The 18139-nt window shown below is 36.6% G+C and overlaps 4 non-coding genes across 4 annotated transcripts; all 4 read left to right on the forward strand.

Moving 5' to 3' along the window:
• The first annotated feature begins 1773 nt into the window (after nucleotides 1-1773).
• Nucleotides 1774-1845, forward strand: TRNAD-GUC (transfer RNA aspartic acid (anticodon GUC)). The gene has a single exon. It is a non-coding gene; the product is annotated as a tRNA-Asp (tRNA).
• Nucleotides 1846-6398: 4553 nt separating this feature from the next.
• On the forward strand, nucleotides 6399-6470 carry TRNAD-GUC (transfer RNA aspartic acid (anticodon GUC)). Its single transcript has one exon. It is a non-coding gene; the product is annotated as a tRNA-Asp (tRNA).
• A 5873-nt stretch (nucleotides 6471-12343) lies between these two features.
• Nucleotides 12344-12415, forward strand: TRNAD-GUC (transfer RNA aspartic acid (anticodon GUC)). The gene has a single exon. It is a non-coding gene; the product is annotated as a tRNA-Asp (tRNA).
• Nucleotides 12416-16968: 4553 nt separating this feature from the next.
• TRNAD-GUC (transfer RNA aspartic acid (anticodon GUC)) lies at nucleotides 16969-17040 on the forward strand. Its single transcript has one exon. It is a non-coding gene; the product is annotated as a tRNA-Asp (tRNA).
• Nucleotides 17041-18139: the final 1099 nt, after the last annotated feature.

Genomic DNA, 18139 nt, shown 5'->3' on the forward strand with positions numbered 1-18139 from the left:
AACTAAAAGTCAGAATATGCTCTGAATATTTTAATCTGCACAGACCATACCATCAAAAACAATTTACATCTATAATCTATTGGAAAATGGAATGAAGCAGTGGGGAATCTTATGCTTCTGCTCAACTCTAGGGGCTAGATTTACAAGTGGAGTGGCTGCTTTTTGTTAGTAGTGACCCCTGGTGGTAAATGTTATAAGCTGCAAATGGTAAAGTGAGCTGATAGATAGAAAGATAGATAGACAGATCGATAGATAGGTATTTATTTTAATCAATCATTTCTTAATAAAGCAGATTATTTTTGGCTAGGAATTTCTGATTTGTAATCATTTATGAAAAAAGATTGCTTCTCCTAACCAAAAGAAGCAAAGCTGCCTATTACAATACTGTGAATTGATTGAGGGCATGCCCTAACCTCATGGAGGTGAGCACTGTTGAACTAAAGCCAATATGTCCTCGTTAGTATAGTTGTCAGTATACCCGCCTGTAACACGGGAGACTGGGGTTCAATTCCCCGATGGGGAGACGATTCCTTTTATTCACACAATTAAATAAAATGATGTACTTAATAACATTGTAAACTATATTTGTCATTATCCTTGTCTATTACGATTGAGATAAACGTTGAATTCAGTGATGGCCAAATTGCTTACAGATGTGTTAACTAAAGGTCAGAATATTCTCTGAATATTTCAATCTGCACAGACCATACCATCAAAAACAATTTACATCTATAATCTATTGGAAAATGGAATGAAGCAGTGGGGAATCTTATGCTTCTGCTCAACTCTAGGGGCTAGATTTAGAAGTGGAGTGGCTGCTTTTTGTTAGTAGTGACCCCTGGTGGTAAATGGTTATAAGCTGCAAATGGTAAAGTGAGCTGATAGATAGAAAGATAGATAGACAGATCGATAGATAGGTATTTATTTTAATCAATCATTTCTTAATAAAGCAGATTATTTTTGGCTAGGAATTTCTGATTTGTAATCATTTATGAAAAAAGATTGCTTCTCCTAACCAAAAGAAGCAAAGCTGCCTATTACAATACTGTGAATTGATTGAGGGCATGCCCTAACATCATGGAGGTGAGCACTGTTGAACTGAAGCCAATATGTCCTCGTTAGTATAGTGGTCAGTATCCCCGCCTGTCACGCGGGAGACCGGGGTTCAATTCCCCGACGGGATGATAATTCCTTTTATTCACACAATTAAATAAAATGATGTACTTAATAACATTGTAAACTATATTTGTCATTATCCTTGTCTATTACAATTGAGATAAACGTTGAATTCAGTGATGGCCAAATTGCTTACAGATGTGTTAACTAAAGGTCAGAATATGCTCTGAATATTTCAATCTGCACAGACCATACCATCAAAAACAATTTACATCTATAATCTATTGGAAAATGGAATGAAGCAGTGGGGAATCTTATGCTTCTGCTCAACTCTAGGGGCTAGATTTAGAAGTGGAGTGGCTGCTTTTTGTTAGTAGTGACCCCTGGTGGTAAATGGTTATAAGCTGCAAATGGTAAAGTGAGCTGATAGATAGAAAGATAGATAGACAGATCGATAGATAGGTATTTATTTTAATCAATCATTTCTTAATAAAGCAGATTATTTTTGGCTAGGAATTTCTGATTTGTAATCATTTATGAAAAAAGATTGCTTCTCCTAACCAAAAGAAGCAAAGCTGCCTATTACAATACTGTGAATTGATTGATGGCATGCCCTAACCTCATGGAGGTGAGCACTGTTGAACTAAAGCCAATATGTCCTCGTTAGTATAGTGGTCAGTATTCCCGCCTGTCACGCGGGAGACCGGGGTTCAATTCCCCGACGGGGAGACGGTTCCTTTTATTCACACAATTAAATAAAATGATGTACTTAATAACATTGTAAACTATATTTGTCATTATCCTTGTCTATTACGATTGAGATAAACGTTGAATTCAGTGATGGCCAAATTGCTTACAGATGTGTTAACTAAAAGTCAGAATATGCTCTGAATATTTCAATCTGCACAGACCATACCATCAAAAACAATTTGCATCTATAATCTATTGGAAAATGGAATGAAGCAGTGGGGAATCTTATGCTTCTGCTCAACTCTAGGGGCTAGATTTACAAGTGGAGTGGCTGCTTTTTGTTAGTAGTGACCCCTGGTGGTAAATGGTTATAAGCTGCAAATGGTAAAGTGAGCTGATAGATAGAAAGATAGATAGACAGATCGATAGATAGGTATTTATTTTAATCAATCATTTCTTAATAAAGCAGATTATTTTTGGCTAGGAATTTCTGATTTGTAATCATTTATGAAAAAAGATTGCTTCTCCTAACCAAAAGAAGCAAAGCTGCCTATTACAATACTGTGAATTGATTGAGGGCATGCCCTAACCTCATGGAGGTGAGCACTGGTGAACTGAAGCCAATATGTCCTCGTTAGTATAGTGGTCAGTATCCCTGCCTGTCACGCGGGAGACCGGGGTTCAATTCCCCGACGGGGAGACGATTCCTTTTATTCACACAATTAAATAAAATGATGTACTTAATAACATTGTAAACTATATTTGTCATTATCCTTGTCTATTACGATTGAGATAAACGTTGAATTCAGTGATGGACAAATTGCTTACAGACGTGTTAACTAAAAGTCAGAATATGCTCTGAATATTTCAATCTGCACAGACCATACCATCAAAAACAATTTACATCTATCATCTATTGGAAAATGGAATGAAGCAGTGGGGAATCTTATGCTTCTGCTCAACTCTAGGGGCTAGATTTAGAAGTGGAGTGGCTGCTTTTTGTTAGTAGTGACCCCTGGTGGTAAATGGTTATAAGCTGCAAATGGTAAAGTGAGCTGATAGATAGAAAGATAGATAGACAGATCGATAGATAGGTATTTATTTTAATCAATCATTTCTTAATAAAGCAGATTATTTTTGGCTAGGAATTTCTGATTTGTAATCATTTATGAAAAAAGATTGCTTCTCCTAACCAAAAGAAGCAAAGCTGCCTATTACAATACTGTGAATTGATTGAGGGCATGCCCTAACCTCATGGAGGTGAGCACTGTTGAACTGAAGCCAATATGTCCTCGTTAGTATAGTGGTCAGTATCCCCGCCTGTCTCGCGGGAGACCGGGGTTCAATTCCCCAACGGGGAGATAATTCCTTTTATTCACACAATTAAATAAAATGATGTACTTAATAACATTGTAAACTATATTTGTCATTATCCTTGTCTATTACAATTGAGATAAACGTTGAATTCAGTGATGGCCAAATTGCTTACAGATGTGTTAACTAAAGGTCAGAATATGCTCTGAATATTTCAATCTGCACAGACCATACCATCAAAAACAATTTACATCTATAATCTATTGGAAAATGGAATGAAGCAGTGGGGAATCTTATGCTTCTGCTCAACTCTAGGGGCTAGATTTAGAAGTGGAGTGGCTGCTTTTTGTTAGTAGTGACCCCTGGTGGTAAATGGTTATAAGCTGCAAATGGTAAAGTGAGCTGATAGATAGAAAGATAGATAGACAGATCGATAGATAGGTATTTATTTTAATCAATCATTTCTTAATAAAGCAGATTATTTTTGGCTAGGAATTTCTGATTTGTAATCATTTATGAAAAAAGATTGCTTCTCCTAACCAAAAGAAGCAAAGCTGCCTATTACAATACTGTGAATTGATTGAGGGCATGCCCTAACCTCATGGAGGTGAGCACTGTTGAACTAAAGCCAATATGTCCTCGTTAGTATAGTGGTCAGTATCCCCGCCTGTCACGCGGGAGACTGGGGTTCAATTCCCCGACGGGGAGACGGTTCGTTTATTCACACAATTAAATAAAATGATGTACTTAATAACATTGTAAACTATATTTGTCATTATCCTTGTCTATTACGATTGAGATAAACGTTGAATTCAGTGATGGCCAAATTGCTTACAGATGTGTTAACTAAAAGTCAGAATATGCTCTGAATATTTTAATCTGCACAGACCATACCATCAAAAACAATTTACATCTATAATCTATTGGAAAATGGAATGAAGCAGTGGGGAATCTTATGCTTCTGCTCAACTCTAGGGGCTAGATTTACAAGTGGAGTGGCTGCTTTTTGTTAGTAGTGACCCCTGGTGGTAAATGGTTATAAGCTGCAAATGGTAAAGTGAGCTGATAGATAGAAAGATAGATAGACAGATCGATAGATAGGTATTTATTTTAATCAATCATTTCTTAATAAAGCAGATTATTTTTGGCTAGGAATTTCTGATTTGTAATCATTTATGAAAAAAGATTGCTTCTCCTAACCAAAAGAAGCAAAGCTGCCTATTACAATACTGTGAATTGATTGAGGGCATGCCCTAACCTCATGGAGGTGAGCACTGTTGAACTAAAGCCAATATGTCCTCGTTAGTATAGTGGTCAGTATCCCCGCCTGTCACGCGGGAGACTGGGGTTCAATTCCCCGACGGGGAGACGGTTCGTTTATTCACACAATTAAATAAAATGATGTACTTAATAACATTGTAAACTATATTTGTCATTATCCTTGTCTATTACGATTGAGATAAACGTTGAATTCAGTGATGGCCAAATTGCTTACAGATGTGTTAACTAAAAGTCAGAATATGCTCTGAATATTTTAATCTGCACAGACCATACCATCAAAAACAATTTACATCTATAATCTATTGGAAAATGGAATGAAGCAGTGGGGAATCTTATGCTTCTGCTCAACTCTAGGGGCTAGATTTACAAGTGGAGTGGCTGCTTTTTGTTAGTAGTGACCCCTGGTGGTAAATGGTTATAAGCTGCAAATGGTAAAGTGAGCTGATAGATAGAAAGATAGATAGACAGATCGATAGATAGGTATTTATTTTAATCAATCATTTCTTAATAAAGCAGATTATTTTTGGCTAGGAATTTCTGATTTGTAATCATTTATGAAAAAAGATTGCTTCTCCTAACCAAAAGAAGCAAAGCTGCCTATTACAATACTGTGAATTGATTGAGGGCATGCCCTAACCTCATGGAGGTGAGCACTGTTGAACTAAAGCCAATATGTCCTCGTTAGTATAGTTGTCAGTATACCCGCCTGTAACACGGGAGACTGGGGTTCAATTCCCCGATGGGGAGACGATTCCTTTTATTCACACAATTAAATAAAATGATGTACTTAATAACATTGTAAACTATATTTGTCATTATCCTTGTCTATTACGATTGAGATAAACGTTGAATTCAGTGATGGCCAAATTGCTTACAGATGTGTTAACTAAAGGTCAGAATATTCTCTGAATATTTCAATCTGCACAGACCATACCATCAAAAACAATTTACATCTATAATCTATTGGAAAATGGAATGAAGCAGTGGGGAATCTTATGCTTCTGCTCAACTCTAGGGGCTAGATTTAGAAGTGGAGTGGCTGCTTTTTGTTAGTAGTGACCCCTGGTGGTAAATGGTTATAAGCTGCAAATGGTAAAGTGAGCTGATAGATAGAAAGATAGATAGACAGATCGATAGATAGGTATTTATTTTAATCAATCATTTCTTAATAAAGCAGATTATTTTTGGCTAGGAATTTCTGATTTGTAATCATTTATGAAAAAAGATTGCTTCTCCTAACCAAAAGAAGCAAAGCTGCCTATTACAATACTGTGAATTGATTGAGGGCATGCCCTAACATCATGGAGGTGAGCACTGTTGAACTGAAGCCAATATGTCCTCGTTAGTATAGTGGTCAGTATCCCCGCCTGTCACGCGGGAGACCGGGGTTCAATTCCCCGACGGGATGATAATTCCTTTTATTCACACAATTAAATAAAATGATGTACTTAATAACATTGTAAACTATATTTGTCATTATCCTTGTCTATTACAATTGAGATAAACGTTGAATTCAGTGATGGCCAAATTGCTTACAGATGTGTTAACTAAAGGTCAGAATATGCTCTGAATATTTCAATCTGCACAGACCATACCATCAAAAACAATTTACATCTATAATCTATTGGAAAATGGAATGAAGCAGTGGGGAATCTTATGCTTCTGCTCAACTCTAGGGGCTAGATTTAGAAGTGGAGTGGCTGCTTTTTGTTAGTAGTGACCCCTGGTGGTAAATGGTTATAAGCTGCAAATGGTAAAGTGAGCTGATAGATAGAAAGATAGATAGACAGATCGATAGATAGGTATTTATTTTAATCAATCATTTCTTAATAAAGCAGATTATTTTTGGCTAGGAATTTCTGATTTGTAATCATTTATGAAAAAAGATTGCTTCTCCTAACCAAAAGAAGCAAAGCTGCCTATTACAATACTGTGAATTGATTGATGGCATGCCCTAACCTCATGGAGGTGAGCACTGTTGAACTAAAGCCAATATGTCCTCGTTAGTATAGTGGTCAGTATTCCCGCCTGTCACGCGGGAGACCGGGGTTCAATTCCCCGACGGGGAGACGGTTCCTTTTATTCACACAATTAAATAAACTGATGTACTTAATAACATTGTAAACTATATTTGTCATTATCCTTGTCTATTACGATTGAGATAAACGTTGAATTCAGTGATGGCCAAATTGCTTACAGATGTGTTAACTAAAAGTCAGAATATGCTCTGAATATTTCAATCTGCACAGACCATACCATCAAAAACAATTTGCATCTATAATCTATTGGAAAATGGAATGAAGCAGTGGGGAATCTTATGCTTCTGCTCAACTCTAGGGGCTAGATTTACAAGTGGAGTGGCTGCTTTTTGTTAGTAGTGACCCCTGGTGGTAAATGGTTATAAGCTGCAAATGGTAAAGTGAGCTGATAGATAGAAAGATAGATAGACAGATCGATAGATAGGTATTTATTTTAATCAATCATTTCTTAATAAAGCAGATTATTTTTGGCTAGGAATTTCTGATTTGTAATCATTTATGAAAAAAGATTGCTTCTCCTAACCAAAAGAAGCAAAGCTGCCTATTACAATACTGTGAATTGATTGAGGGCATGCCCTAACCTCATGGAGGTGAGCACTGGTGAACTGAAGCCAATATGTCCTCGTTAGTATAGTGGTCAGTATCCCTGCCTGTCACGCGGGAGACCGGGGTTCAATTCCCCGACGGGGAGACGATTCCTTTTATTCACACAATTAAATAAAATGATGTACTTAATAACATTGTAAACTATATTTGTCATTATCCTTGTCTATTACGATTGAGATAAACGTTGAATTCAGTGATGGCCAAATTGCTTACAGACGTGTTAACTAAAAGTCAGAATATGCTCTGAATATTTCAATCTGCACAGACCATACCATCAAAAACAATTTACATCTATCATCTATTGGAAAATGGAATGAAGCAGTGGGGAATCTTATGCTTCTGCTCAACTCTAGGGGCTAGATTTAGAAGTGGAGTGGCTGCTTTTTGTTAGTAGTGACCCCTGGTGGTAAATGGTTATAAGCTGCAAATGGTAAAGTGAGCTGATAGATAGAAAGATAGATAGACAGATCGATAGATAGGTATTTATTTTAATCAATCATTTCTTAATAAAGCAGATTATTTTTGGCTAGGAATTTCTGATTTGTAATCATTTATGAAAAAAGATTGCTTCTCCTAACCAAAAGAAGCAAAGCTGCCTATTACAATACTGTGAATTGATTGAGGGCATGCCCTAACCTCATGGAGGTGAGCACTGTTGAACTGAAGCCAATATGTCCTCGTTAGTATAGTGGTCAGTATCCCCGCCTGTCTCGCGGGAGACCGGGGTTCAATTCCCCGACGGGTAGATAATTCCTTTTATTCACACAATTAAATAAAATGATGTACTTAATAACATTGTAAACTATATTTGTCATTATCCTTGTCTATTACAATTGAGATAAACGTTGAATTCAGTGATGGCCAAATTGCTTACAGATGTGTTAACTAAAGGTCAGAATATGCTCTGAATATTTCAATCTGCACAGACCATACCATCAAAAACAATTTACATCTATAATCTATTGGAAAATGGAATGAAGCAGTGGGGAATCTTATGCTTCTGCTCAACTCTAGGGGCTAGATTTAGAAGTGGAGTGGCTGCTTTTTGTTAGTAGTGACCCCTGGTGGTAAATGGTTATAAGCTGCAAATGGTAAAGTGAGCTGATAGATAGAAAGATAGATAGACAGATCGATAGATAGGTATTTATTTTAATCAATCATTTCTTAATAAAGCAGATTATTTTTGGCTAGGAATTTCTGATTTGTAATCATTTATGAAAAAAGATTGCTTCTCCTAACCAAAAGAAGCAAAGCTGCCTATTACAATACTGTGAATTGATTGAGGGCATGCCCTAACCTCATGGAGGTGAGCACTGTTGAACTAAAGCCAATATGTCCTCGTTAGTATAGTGGTCAGTATCCCCGCCTGTCACGCGGGAGACTGGGGTTCAATTCCCCGACGGGGAGACGGTTCGTTTATTCACACAATTAAATAAAATGATGTACTTAATAACATTGTAAACTATATTTGTCATTATCCTTGTCTATTACGATTGAGATAAACGTTGAATTCAGTGATGGCCAAATTGCTTACAGATGTGTTAACTAAAAGTCAGAATATGCTCTGAATATTTTAATCTGCACAGACCATACCATCAAAAACAATTTACATCTATAATCTATTGGAAAATGGAATGAAGCAGTGGGGAATCTTATGCTTCTGCTCAACTCTAGGGGCTAGATTTACAAGTGGAGTGGCTGCTTTTTGTTAGTAGTGACCCCTGGTGGTAAATGGTTATAAGCTGCAAATGGTAAAGTGAGCTGATAGATAGAAAGATAGATAGACAGATCGATAGATAGGTATTTATTTTAATCAATCATTTCTTAATAAAGCAGATTATTTTTGGCTAGGAATTTCTGATTTGTAATCATTTATGAAAAAAGATTGCTTCTCCTAACCAAAAGAAGCAAAGCTGCCTATTACAATACTGTGAATTGATTGAGGGCATGCCCTAACCTCATGGAGGTGAGCACTGTTGAACTAAAGCCAATATGTCCTCGTTAGTATAGTGGTCAGTATCCCCGCCTGTCACGCGGGAGACTGGGGTTCAATTCCCCGACGGGGAGACGGTTCGTTTATTCACACAATTAAATAAAATGATGTACTTAATAACATTGTAAACTATATTTGTCATTATCCTTGTCTATTACGATTGAGATAAACGTTGAATTCAGTGATGGCCAAATTGCTTACAGATGTGTTAACTAAAAGTCAGAATATGCTCTGAATATTTTAATCTGCACAGACCATACCATCAAAAACAATTTACATCTATAATCTATTGGAAAATGGAATGAAGCAGTGGGGAATCTTATGCTTCTGCTCAACTCTAGGGGCTAGATTTACAAGTGGAGTGGCTGCTTTTTGTTAGTAGTGACCCCTGGTGGTAAATGGTTATAAGCTGCAAATGGTAAAGTGAGCTGATAGATAGAAAGATAGATAGACAGATCGATAGATAGGTATTTATTTTAATCAATCATTTCTTAATAAAGCAGATTATGTTTGGCTAGGAATTTCTGATTTGTAATCATTTATGAAAAAAGATTGCTTCTCCTAACCAAAAGAAGCAAAGCTGCCTATTACAATACTGTGAATTGATTGAGGGCATGCCCTAACCTCATGGAGGTGAGCACTGTTGAACTAAAGCCAATATGTCCTCGTTAGTATAGTTGTCAGTATACCCGCCTGTAACACGGGAGACTGGGGTTCAATTCCCCGATGGGGAGACGATTCCTTTTATTCACACAATTAAATAAAATGATGTACTTAATAACATTGTAAACTATATTTGTCATTATCCTTGTCTATTACGATTGAGATAAACGTTGAATTCAGTGATGGCCAAATTGCTTACAGATGTGTTAACTAAAAGTCAGAATATGCTCTGAATATTTCAATCTGCACAGACCATACCATCAAAAACAATTTACATCTATAATCTATTGGAAAATGGAATGAAGCAGTGGGGAATCTTATGCTTCTGCTCAACTCTAGGGGCTAGATTTAGAAGTGGAGTGGCTGCTTTTTGTTAGTAGTGACCCCTGGTGGTAAATGGTTATAAGCTGCAAATGGTAAAGTGAGCTGATAGATAGAAAGATAGATAGACAGATCGATAGATAGGTATTTATTTTAATCAATCATTTCTTAATAAAGCAGATTATTTTTGGCTAGGAATTTCTGATTTGTAATCATTTATGAAAAAAGATTGCTTCTCCTAACCAAAAGAAGCAAAGCTGCCTATTACAATACTGTGAATTGATTGAGGGCATGCCCTAACCTCATGGAGGTGAGCACTGTTGAACTAAAGCCAATATGTCCTCGTTAGTATAGTGGTCAGTATCCCCGCCTGTCACGCGGGAGACTGGGGTTCAATTCCCCGACGGGGAGACGGTTCGTTTATTCACACAATTAAATAAAATGATGTACTTAATAACATTGTAAACTATATTTGTCATTATCCTTGTCTATTACGATTGAGATAAACGTTGAATTCATTGATGGCCAAATTGCTTACAGATGTGTTAACTAAAAGTCAGAATATGCTCTGAATATTTTAATCTGCACAGACCATACCATCAAAAACAATTTACATCTATAATCTATTGGAAAATGGAATGAAGCAGTGGGGAATCTTATGCTTCTGCTCAACTCTAGGGGCTAGATTTACAAGTGGAGTGGCTGCTTTTTGTTAGTAGTGACCCCTGGTGGTAAATGTTATAAGCTGCAAATGGTAAAGTGAGCTGATAGATAGAAAGATAGATAGACAGATCGATAGATAGGTATTTATTTTAATCAATCATTTCTTAATAAAGCAGATTATTTTTGGCTAGGAATTTCTGATTTGTAATCATTTATGAAAAAAGATTGCTTCTCCTAACCAAAAGAAGCAAAGCTGCCTATTACAATACTGTGAATTGATTGAGGGCATGCCCTAACCTCATGGAGGTGAGCACTGTTGAACTAAAGCCAATATGTCCTCGTTAGTATAGTTGTCAGTATACCCGCCTGTAACACGGGAGACTGGGGTTCAATTCCCCGATGGGGAGACGATTCCTTTTATTCACACAATTAAATAAAATGATGTACTTAATAACATTGTAAACTATATTTGTCATTATCCTTGTCTATTACGATTGAGATAAACGTTGAATTCAGTGATGGCCAAATTGCTTACAGATGTGTTAACTAAAGGTCAGAATATTCTCTGAATATTTCAATCTGCACAGACCATACCATCAAAAACAATTTACATCTATAATCTATTGGAAAATGGAATGAAGCAGTGGGGAATCTTATGCTTCTGCTCAACTCTAGGGGCTAGATTTAGAAGTGGAGTGGCTGCTTTTTGTTAGTAGTGACCCCTGGTGGTAAATGGTTATAAGCTGCAAATGGTAAAGTGAGCTGATAGATAGAAAGATAGATAGACAGATCGATAGATAGGTATTTATTTTAATCAATCATTTCTTAATAAAGCAGATTGTTTTTGGCTAGGAATTTCTGATTTGTAATCATTTATGAAAAAAGATTGCTTCTCCTAACCAAAAGAAGCAAAGCTGCCTATTACAATACTGTGAATTGATTGAGGGCATGCCCTAACATCATGGAGGTGAGCACTGTTGAACTGAAGCCAATATGTCCTCGTTAGTATAGTGGTCAGTATCCCCGCCTGTCACGCGGGAGACCGGGGTTCAATTCCCCGACGGGATGATAATTCCTTTTATTCACACAATTAAATAAAATGATGTACTTAATAACATTGTAAACTATATTTGTCATTATCCTTGTCTATTACAATTGAGATAAACGTTGAATTCAGTGATGGCCAAATTGCTTACAGATGTGTTAACTAAAGGTCAGAATATGCTCTGAATATTTCAATCTGCACAGACCATACCATCAAAAACAATTTACATCTATAATCTATTGGAAAATGGAATGAAGCAGTGGGGAATCTTATGCTTCTGCTCAACTCTAGGGGCTAGATTTAGAAGTGGAGTGGCTGCTTTTTGTTAGTAGTGACCCCTGGTGGTAAATGGTTATAAGCTGCAAATGGTAAAGTGAGCTGATAGATAGAAAGATAGATAGACAGATCGATAGATAGGTATTTATTTTAATCAATCATTTCTTAATAAAGCAGATTATTTTTGGCTAGGAATTTCTGATTTGTAATCATTTATGAAAAAAGATTGCTTCTCCTAACCAAAAGAAGCAAAGCTGCCTATTACAATACTGTGAATTGATTGATGGCATGCCCTAACCTCATGGAGGTGAGCACTGTTGAACTAAAGCCAATATGTCCTCGTTAGTATAGTGGTCAGTATTCCCGCCTGTCACGCGGGAGACCGGGGTTCAATTCCCCGACGGGGAGACGGTTCCTTTTATTCACACAATTAAATAAAATGATGTACTTAATAACATTGTAAACTATATTTGTCATTATCCTTGTCTATTACGATTGAGATAAACGTTGAATTCAGTGATGGCCAAATTGCTTACAGATGTGTTAACTAAAAGTCAGAATATGCTCTGAATATTTCAATCTGCACAGACCATACCATCAAAAACAATTTGCATCTATAATCTATTGGAAAATGGAATGAAGCAGTGGGGAATCTTATGCTTCTGCTCAACTCTAGGGGCTAGATTTACAAGTGGAGTGGCTGCTTTTTGTTAGTAGTGACCCCTGGTGGTAAATGGTTATAAGCTGCAAATGGTAAAGTGAGCTGATAGATAGAAAGATAGATAGACAGATCGATAGATAGGTATTTATTTTAATCAATCATTTCTTAATAAAGCAGATTATTTTTGGCTAGGAATTTCTGATTTGTAATCATTTATGAAAAAAGATTGCTTCTCCTAACCAAAAGAAGCAAAGCTGCCTATTACAATACTGTGAATTGATTGAGGGCATGCCCTAACCTCATGGAGGTGAGCACTGGTGAACTGAAGCCAATATGTCCTCGTTAGTATAGTGGTCAGTATCCCTGCCTGTCACGCGGGAGACCGGGGTTCAATTCCCCGACGGGGAGACGATTCCTTTTATTCACACAATTAAATAAAATGATGTACTTAATAACATTGTAAACTATATTTGTCATTATCCTTGTCTATTACGATTGAGATAAACGTTGAATTCAGTGATGGACAAATTGCTTACAGACGTGTTAACTAAAAGTCAGAATATGCTCTGAATATTTCAATCTGCACAGACCATACCATCAAAAACAATTTACATCTATCATCTATTGGAAAATGGAATGAAGCAGTGGGGAATCTTATGCTTCTGCTCAACTCTAGGGGCTAGATTTAGAAGTGGAGTGGCTGCTTTTTGTTAGTAGTGACCCCTGGTGGTAAATGGTTATAAGCTGCAAATGGTAAAGTGAGCTGATAGATAGAAAGATAGATAGACAGATCGATAGATAGGTATTTATTTTAATCAATCATTTCTTAATAAAGCAGATTATTTTTGGCTAGGAATTTCTGATTTGTAATCATTTATGAAAAAAGATTGCTTCTCCTAACCAAAAGAAGCAAAGCTGCCTATTACAATACTGTGAATTGATTGAGGGCATGCCCTAACCTCATGGAGGTGAGCACTGTTGAACTGAAGCCAATATGTCCTCGTTAGTATAGTGGTCAGTATCCCCGCCTGTCTCGCGGGAGACCGGGGTTCAATTCCCCAACGGGGAGATAATTCCTTTTATTCACACAATTAAATAAAATGATGTACTTAATAACATTGTAAACTATATTTGTCATTATCCTTGTCTATTACAATTGAGATAAACGTTGAATTCAGTGATGGCCAAATTGCTTACAGATGTGTTAACTAAAGGTCAGAATATGCTCTGAATATTTCAATCTGCACAGACCATACCATCAAAAACAATTTACATCTATAATCTATTGGAAAATGGAATGAAGCAGTGGGGAATCTTATGCTTCTGCTCAACTCTAGGGGCTAGATTTAGAAGTGGAGTGGCTGCTTTTTGTTAGTAGTGACCCCTGGTGGTAAATGGTTATAAGCTGCAAATGGTAAAGTGAGCTGATAGATAGAAAGATAGATAGACAGATCGATAGATAGGTATTTATTTTAATCAATCATTTCTTAATAAAGCAGATTATTTTTGGCTAGGAATTTCTGATTTGTAATCATTTATGAAAAAAGATTGCTTCTCCTAACCAAAAGAAGCAAAGCTGCCTATTACAATACTGTGAATTGATTGAGGGCATGCCCTAACCTCATGGAGGTGAGCACTGTTGAACTAAAGCCAATATGTCCTCGTTAGAATAGTGGTCAGTATCCCCGCCTGTCACGCGGGAGACTGGGGTTCAATTCCCCGACGGGGAGACGGTTCGTTTATTCACACAATTAAATAAAATGATGTACTTAATAACATTGTAAACTATATTTGTCATTATCCTTGTCTATTACGATTGAGATAAACGTTGAATTCAGTGATGGCCAAATTGCTTACAGATGTGTTAACTAAAAGTCAGAATATGCTCTGAATATTTTAATCTGCACAGACCATACCATCAAAAACAATTTACATCTATAATCTATTGGAAAATGGAATGAAGCAGTGGGGAATCTTATGCTTCTGCTCAACTCTAGGGGCTAGATTTACAAGTGGAGTGGCTGCTTTTTGTTAGTAGTGACCCCTGGTGGTAAATGGTTATAAGCTGCAAATGGTAAAGTGAGCTGATAGATAGAAAGATAGATAGACAGATCGATAGATAGGTATTTATTTTAATCAATCATTTCTTAATAAAGCAGATTATTTTTGGCTAGGAATTTCTGATTTGTAATCATTTATGAAAAAAGATTGCTTCTCCTAACCAAAAGAAGCAAAGCTGCCTATTACAATACTGTGAATTGATTGAGGGCATGCCCTAACCTCATGGAGGTGAGCACTGTTGAACTAAAGCCAATATGTCCTCGTTAGTATAGTGGTCAGTATCCCCGCCTGTCACGCGGGAGACTGGGGTTCAATTCCCCGACGGGGAGACGGTTCGTTTATTCACACAATTAAATAAAATGATGTACTTAATAACATTGTAAACTATATTTGTCATTATCCTTGTCTATTACGATTGAGATAAACGTTGAATTCAGTGATGGCCAAATTGCTTACAGATGTGTTAACTAAAAGTCAGAATATGCTCTGAATATTTTAATCTGCACAGACCATACCATCAAAAACAATTTACATCTATAATCTATTGGAAAATGGAATGAAGCAGTGGGGAATCTTATGCTTCTGCTCAACTCTAGGGGCTAGATTTACAAGTGGAGTGGCTGCTTTTTGTTAGTAGTGACCCCTGGTGGTAAATGGTTATAAGCTGCAAATGGTAAAGTGAGCTGATAGATAGAAAGATAGATAGACAGATCGATAGATAGGTATTTATTTTAATCAATCATTTCTTAATAAAGCAGATTATTTTTGGCTAGGAATTTCTGATTTGTAATCATTTATGAAAAAAGATTGCTTCTCCTAACCAAAAGAAGCAAAGCTGCCTATTACAATACTGTGAATTGATTGAGGGCATGCCCTAACCTCATGGAGGTGAGCACTGTTGAACTAAAGCCAATATGTCCTCGTTAGTATAGTTGTCAGTATACCCGCCTGTAACACGGGAGACTGGGGTTCAATTCCCCGATGGGGAGACGATTCCTTTTATTCACACAATTAAATAAAATGATGTACTTAATAACATTGTAAACTATATTTGTCATTATCCTTGTCTATTACGATTGAGATAAACGTTGAATTCAGTGATGGCCAAATTGCTTACAGATGTGTTAACTAAAGGTCAGAATATTCTCTGAATATTTCAATCTGCACAGACCATACCATCAAAAACAATTTACATCTATAATCTATTGGAAAATGGAATGAAGCAGTGGGGAATCTTATGCTTCTGCTCAACTCTAGGGGCTAGATTTAGAAGTGGAGTGGCTGCTTTTTGTTAGTAGTGACCCCTGGTGGTAAATGGTTATAAGCTGCAAATGGTAAAGTGAGCTGATAGATAGAAAGATAGATAGACAGATCGATAGATAGGTATTTATTTTAATCAATCATTTCTTAATAAAGCAGATTATTTTTGGCTAGGAATTTCTGATTTGTAATCATTTATGAAAAAAGATTGCTTCTCCTAACCAAAAGAAGCAAAGCTGCCTATTACAATACTGTGAATTGATTGAGGGCATGCCCTAACATCATGGAGGTGAGCACTGTTGAACTGAAGCCAATATGTCCTCGTTAGTATAGTGGTCAGTATCCCCGCCTGTCACGCGGGAGACCGGGGTTCAATTCCCCGACGGGATGATAATTCCTTTTATTCACACAATTAAATAAAATGATGTACTTAATAACATTGTAAACTATATTTGTCATTATCCTTGTCTATTACAATTGAGATAAACGTTGAATTCAGTGATGGCCAAATTGCTTACAGATGTGTTAACTAAAGGTCAGAATATGCTCTGAATATTTCAATCTGCACAGACCATACCATCAAAAACAATTTACATCTATAATCTATTGGAAAATGGAATGAAGCAGTGGGGAATCTTATGCTTCTGCTCAACTCTAGGGGCTAGATTTAGAAGTGGAGTGGCTGCTTTTTGTTAGTAGTGACCCCTGGTGGTAAATGGTTATAAGCTGCAAATGGTAAAGTGAGCTGATAGATAGAAAGATAGATAGACAGATCGATAGATAGGTATTTATTTTAATCAATCATTTCTTAATAAAGCAGATTATTTTTGGCTAGGAATTTCTGATTTGTAATCATTTATGAAAAAAGATTGCTTCTCCTAACCAAAAGAAGCAAAGCTGCCTATTACAATACTGTGAATTGATTGATGGCATGCCCTAACCTCATGGAGGTGAGCACTGTTGAACTAAAGCCAATATGTCCTCGTTAGTATAGTGGTCAGTATTCCCGCCTGTCACGCGGGAGACCGGGGTTCAATTCCCCGACGGGGAGACGGTTCCTTTTATTCACACAATTAAATAAACTGATGTACTTAATAACATTGTAAACTATATTTGTCATTATCCTTGTCTATTACGATTGAGATAAACGTTGAATTCAGTGATGGCCAAATTGCTTACAGATGTGTTAACTAAAAGTCAGAATATGCTCTGAATATTTCAATCTGCACAGACCATACCATCAAAAACAATTTGCATCTATAATCTATTGGAAAATGGAATGAAGCAGTGGGGAATCTTATGCTTCTGCTCAACTCTAGGGGCTAGATTTACAAGTGGAGTGGCTGCTTTTTGTTAGTAGTGACCCCTGGTGGTAAATGGTTATAAGCTGCAAATGGTAAAGTGAGCTGATAGATAGAAAGATAGATAGACAGATCGATAGATAGGTATTTATTTTAATCAATCATTTCTTAATAAAGCAGATTATTTTTGGCTAGGAATTTCTGATTTGTAATCATTTATGAAAAAAGATTGCTTCTCCTAACCAAAAGAAGCAAAGCTGCCTATTACAATACTGTGAATTGATTGAGGGCATGCCCTAACCTCATGGAGGTGAGCACTGGTGAACTGAAGCCAATATGTCCTCGTTAGTATAGTGGTCAGTATCCCTGCCTGTCACGCGGGAGACCGGGGTTCAATTCCCCGACGGGGAGACGATTCCTTTTATTCACACAATTAAATAAAATGATGTACTTAATAACATTGTAAACTATATTTGTCATTATCCTTGTCTATTACGATTGAGATAAACGTTGAATTCAGTGATGGCCAAATTGCTTACAGACGTGTTAACTAAAAGTCAGAATATGCTCTGAATATTTCAATCTGCACAGACCATACCATCAAAAACAATTTACATCTATCATCTATTGGAAAATGGAATGAAGCAGTGGGGAATCTTATGCTTCTGCTCAACTCTAGGGGCTAGATTTAGAAGTGGAGTGGCTGCTTTTTGTTAGTAGTGACCCCTGGTGGTAAATGGTTATAAGCTGCAAATGGTAAAGTGAGCTGATAGATAGAAAGATAGATAGACAGATCGATAGATAGGTATTTATTTTAATCAATCATTTCTTAATAAAGCAGATTATTTT

The sequence above is a fragment of the Triturus cristatus genome, chromosome 4_1 (genome assembly GCF_964204655.1).
Source record: "Triturus cristatus chromosome 4_1, aTriCri1.1, whole genome shotgun sequence".
Classification (NCBI taxonomy): Eukaryota; Metazoa; Chordata; class Amphibia; order Caudata; family Salamandridae; genus Triturus; species Triturus cristatus.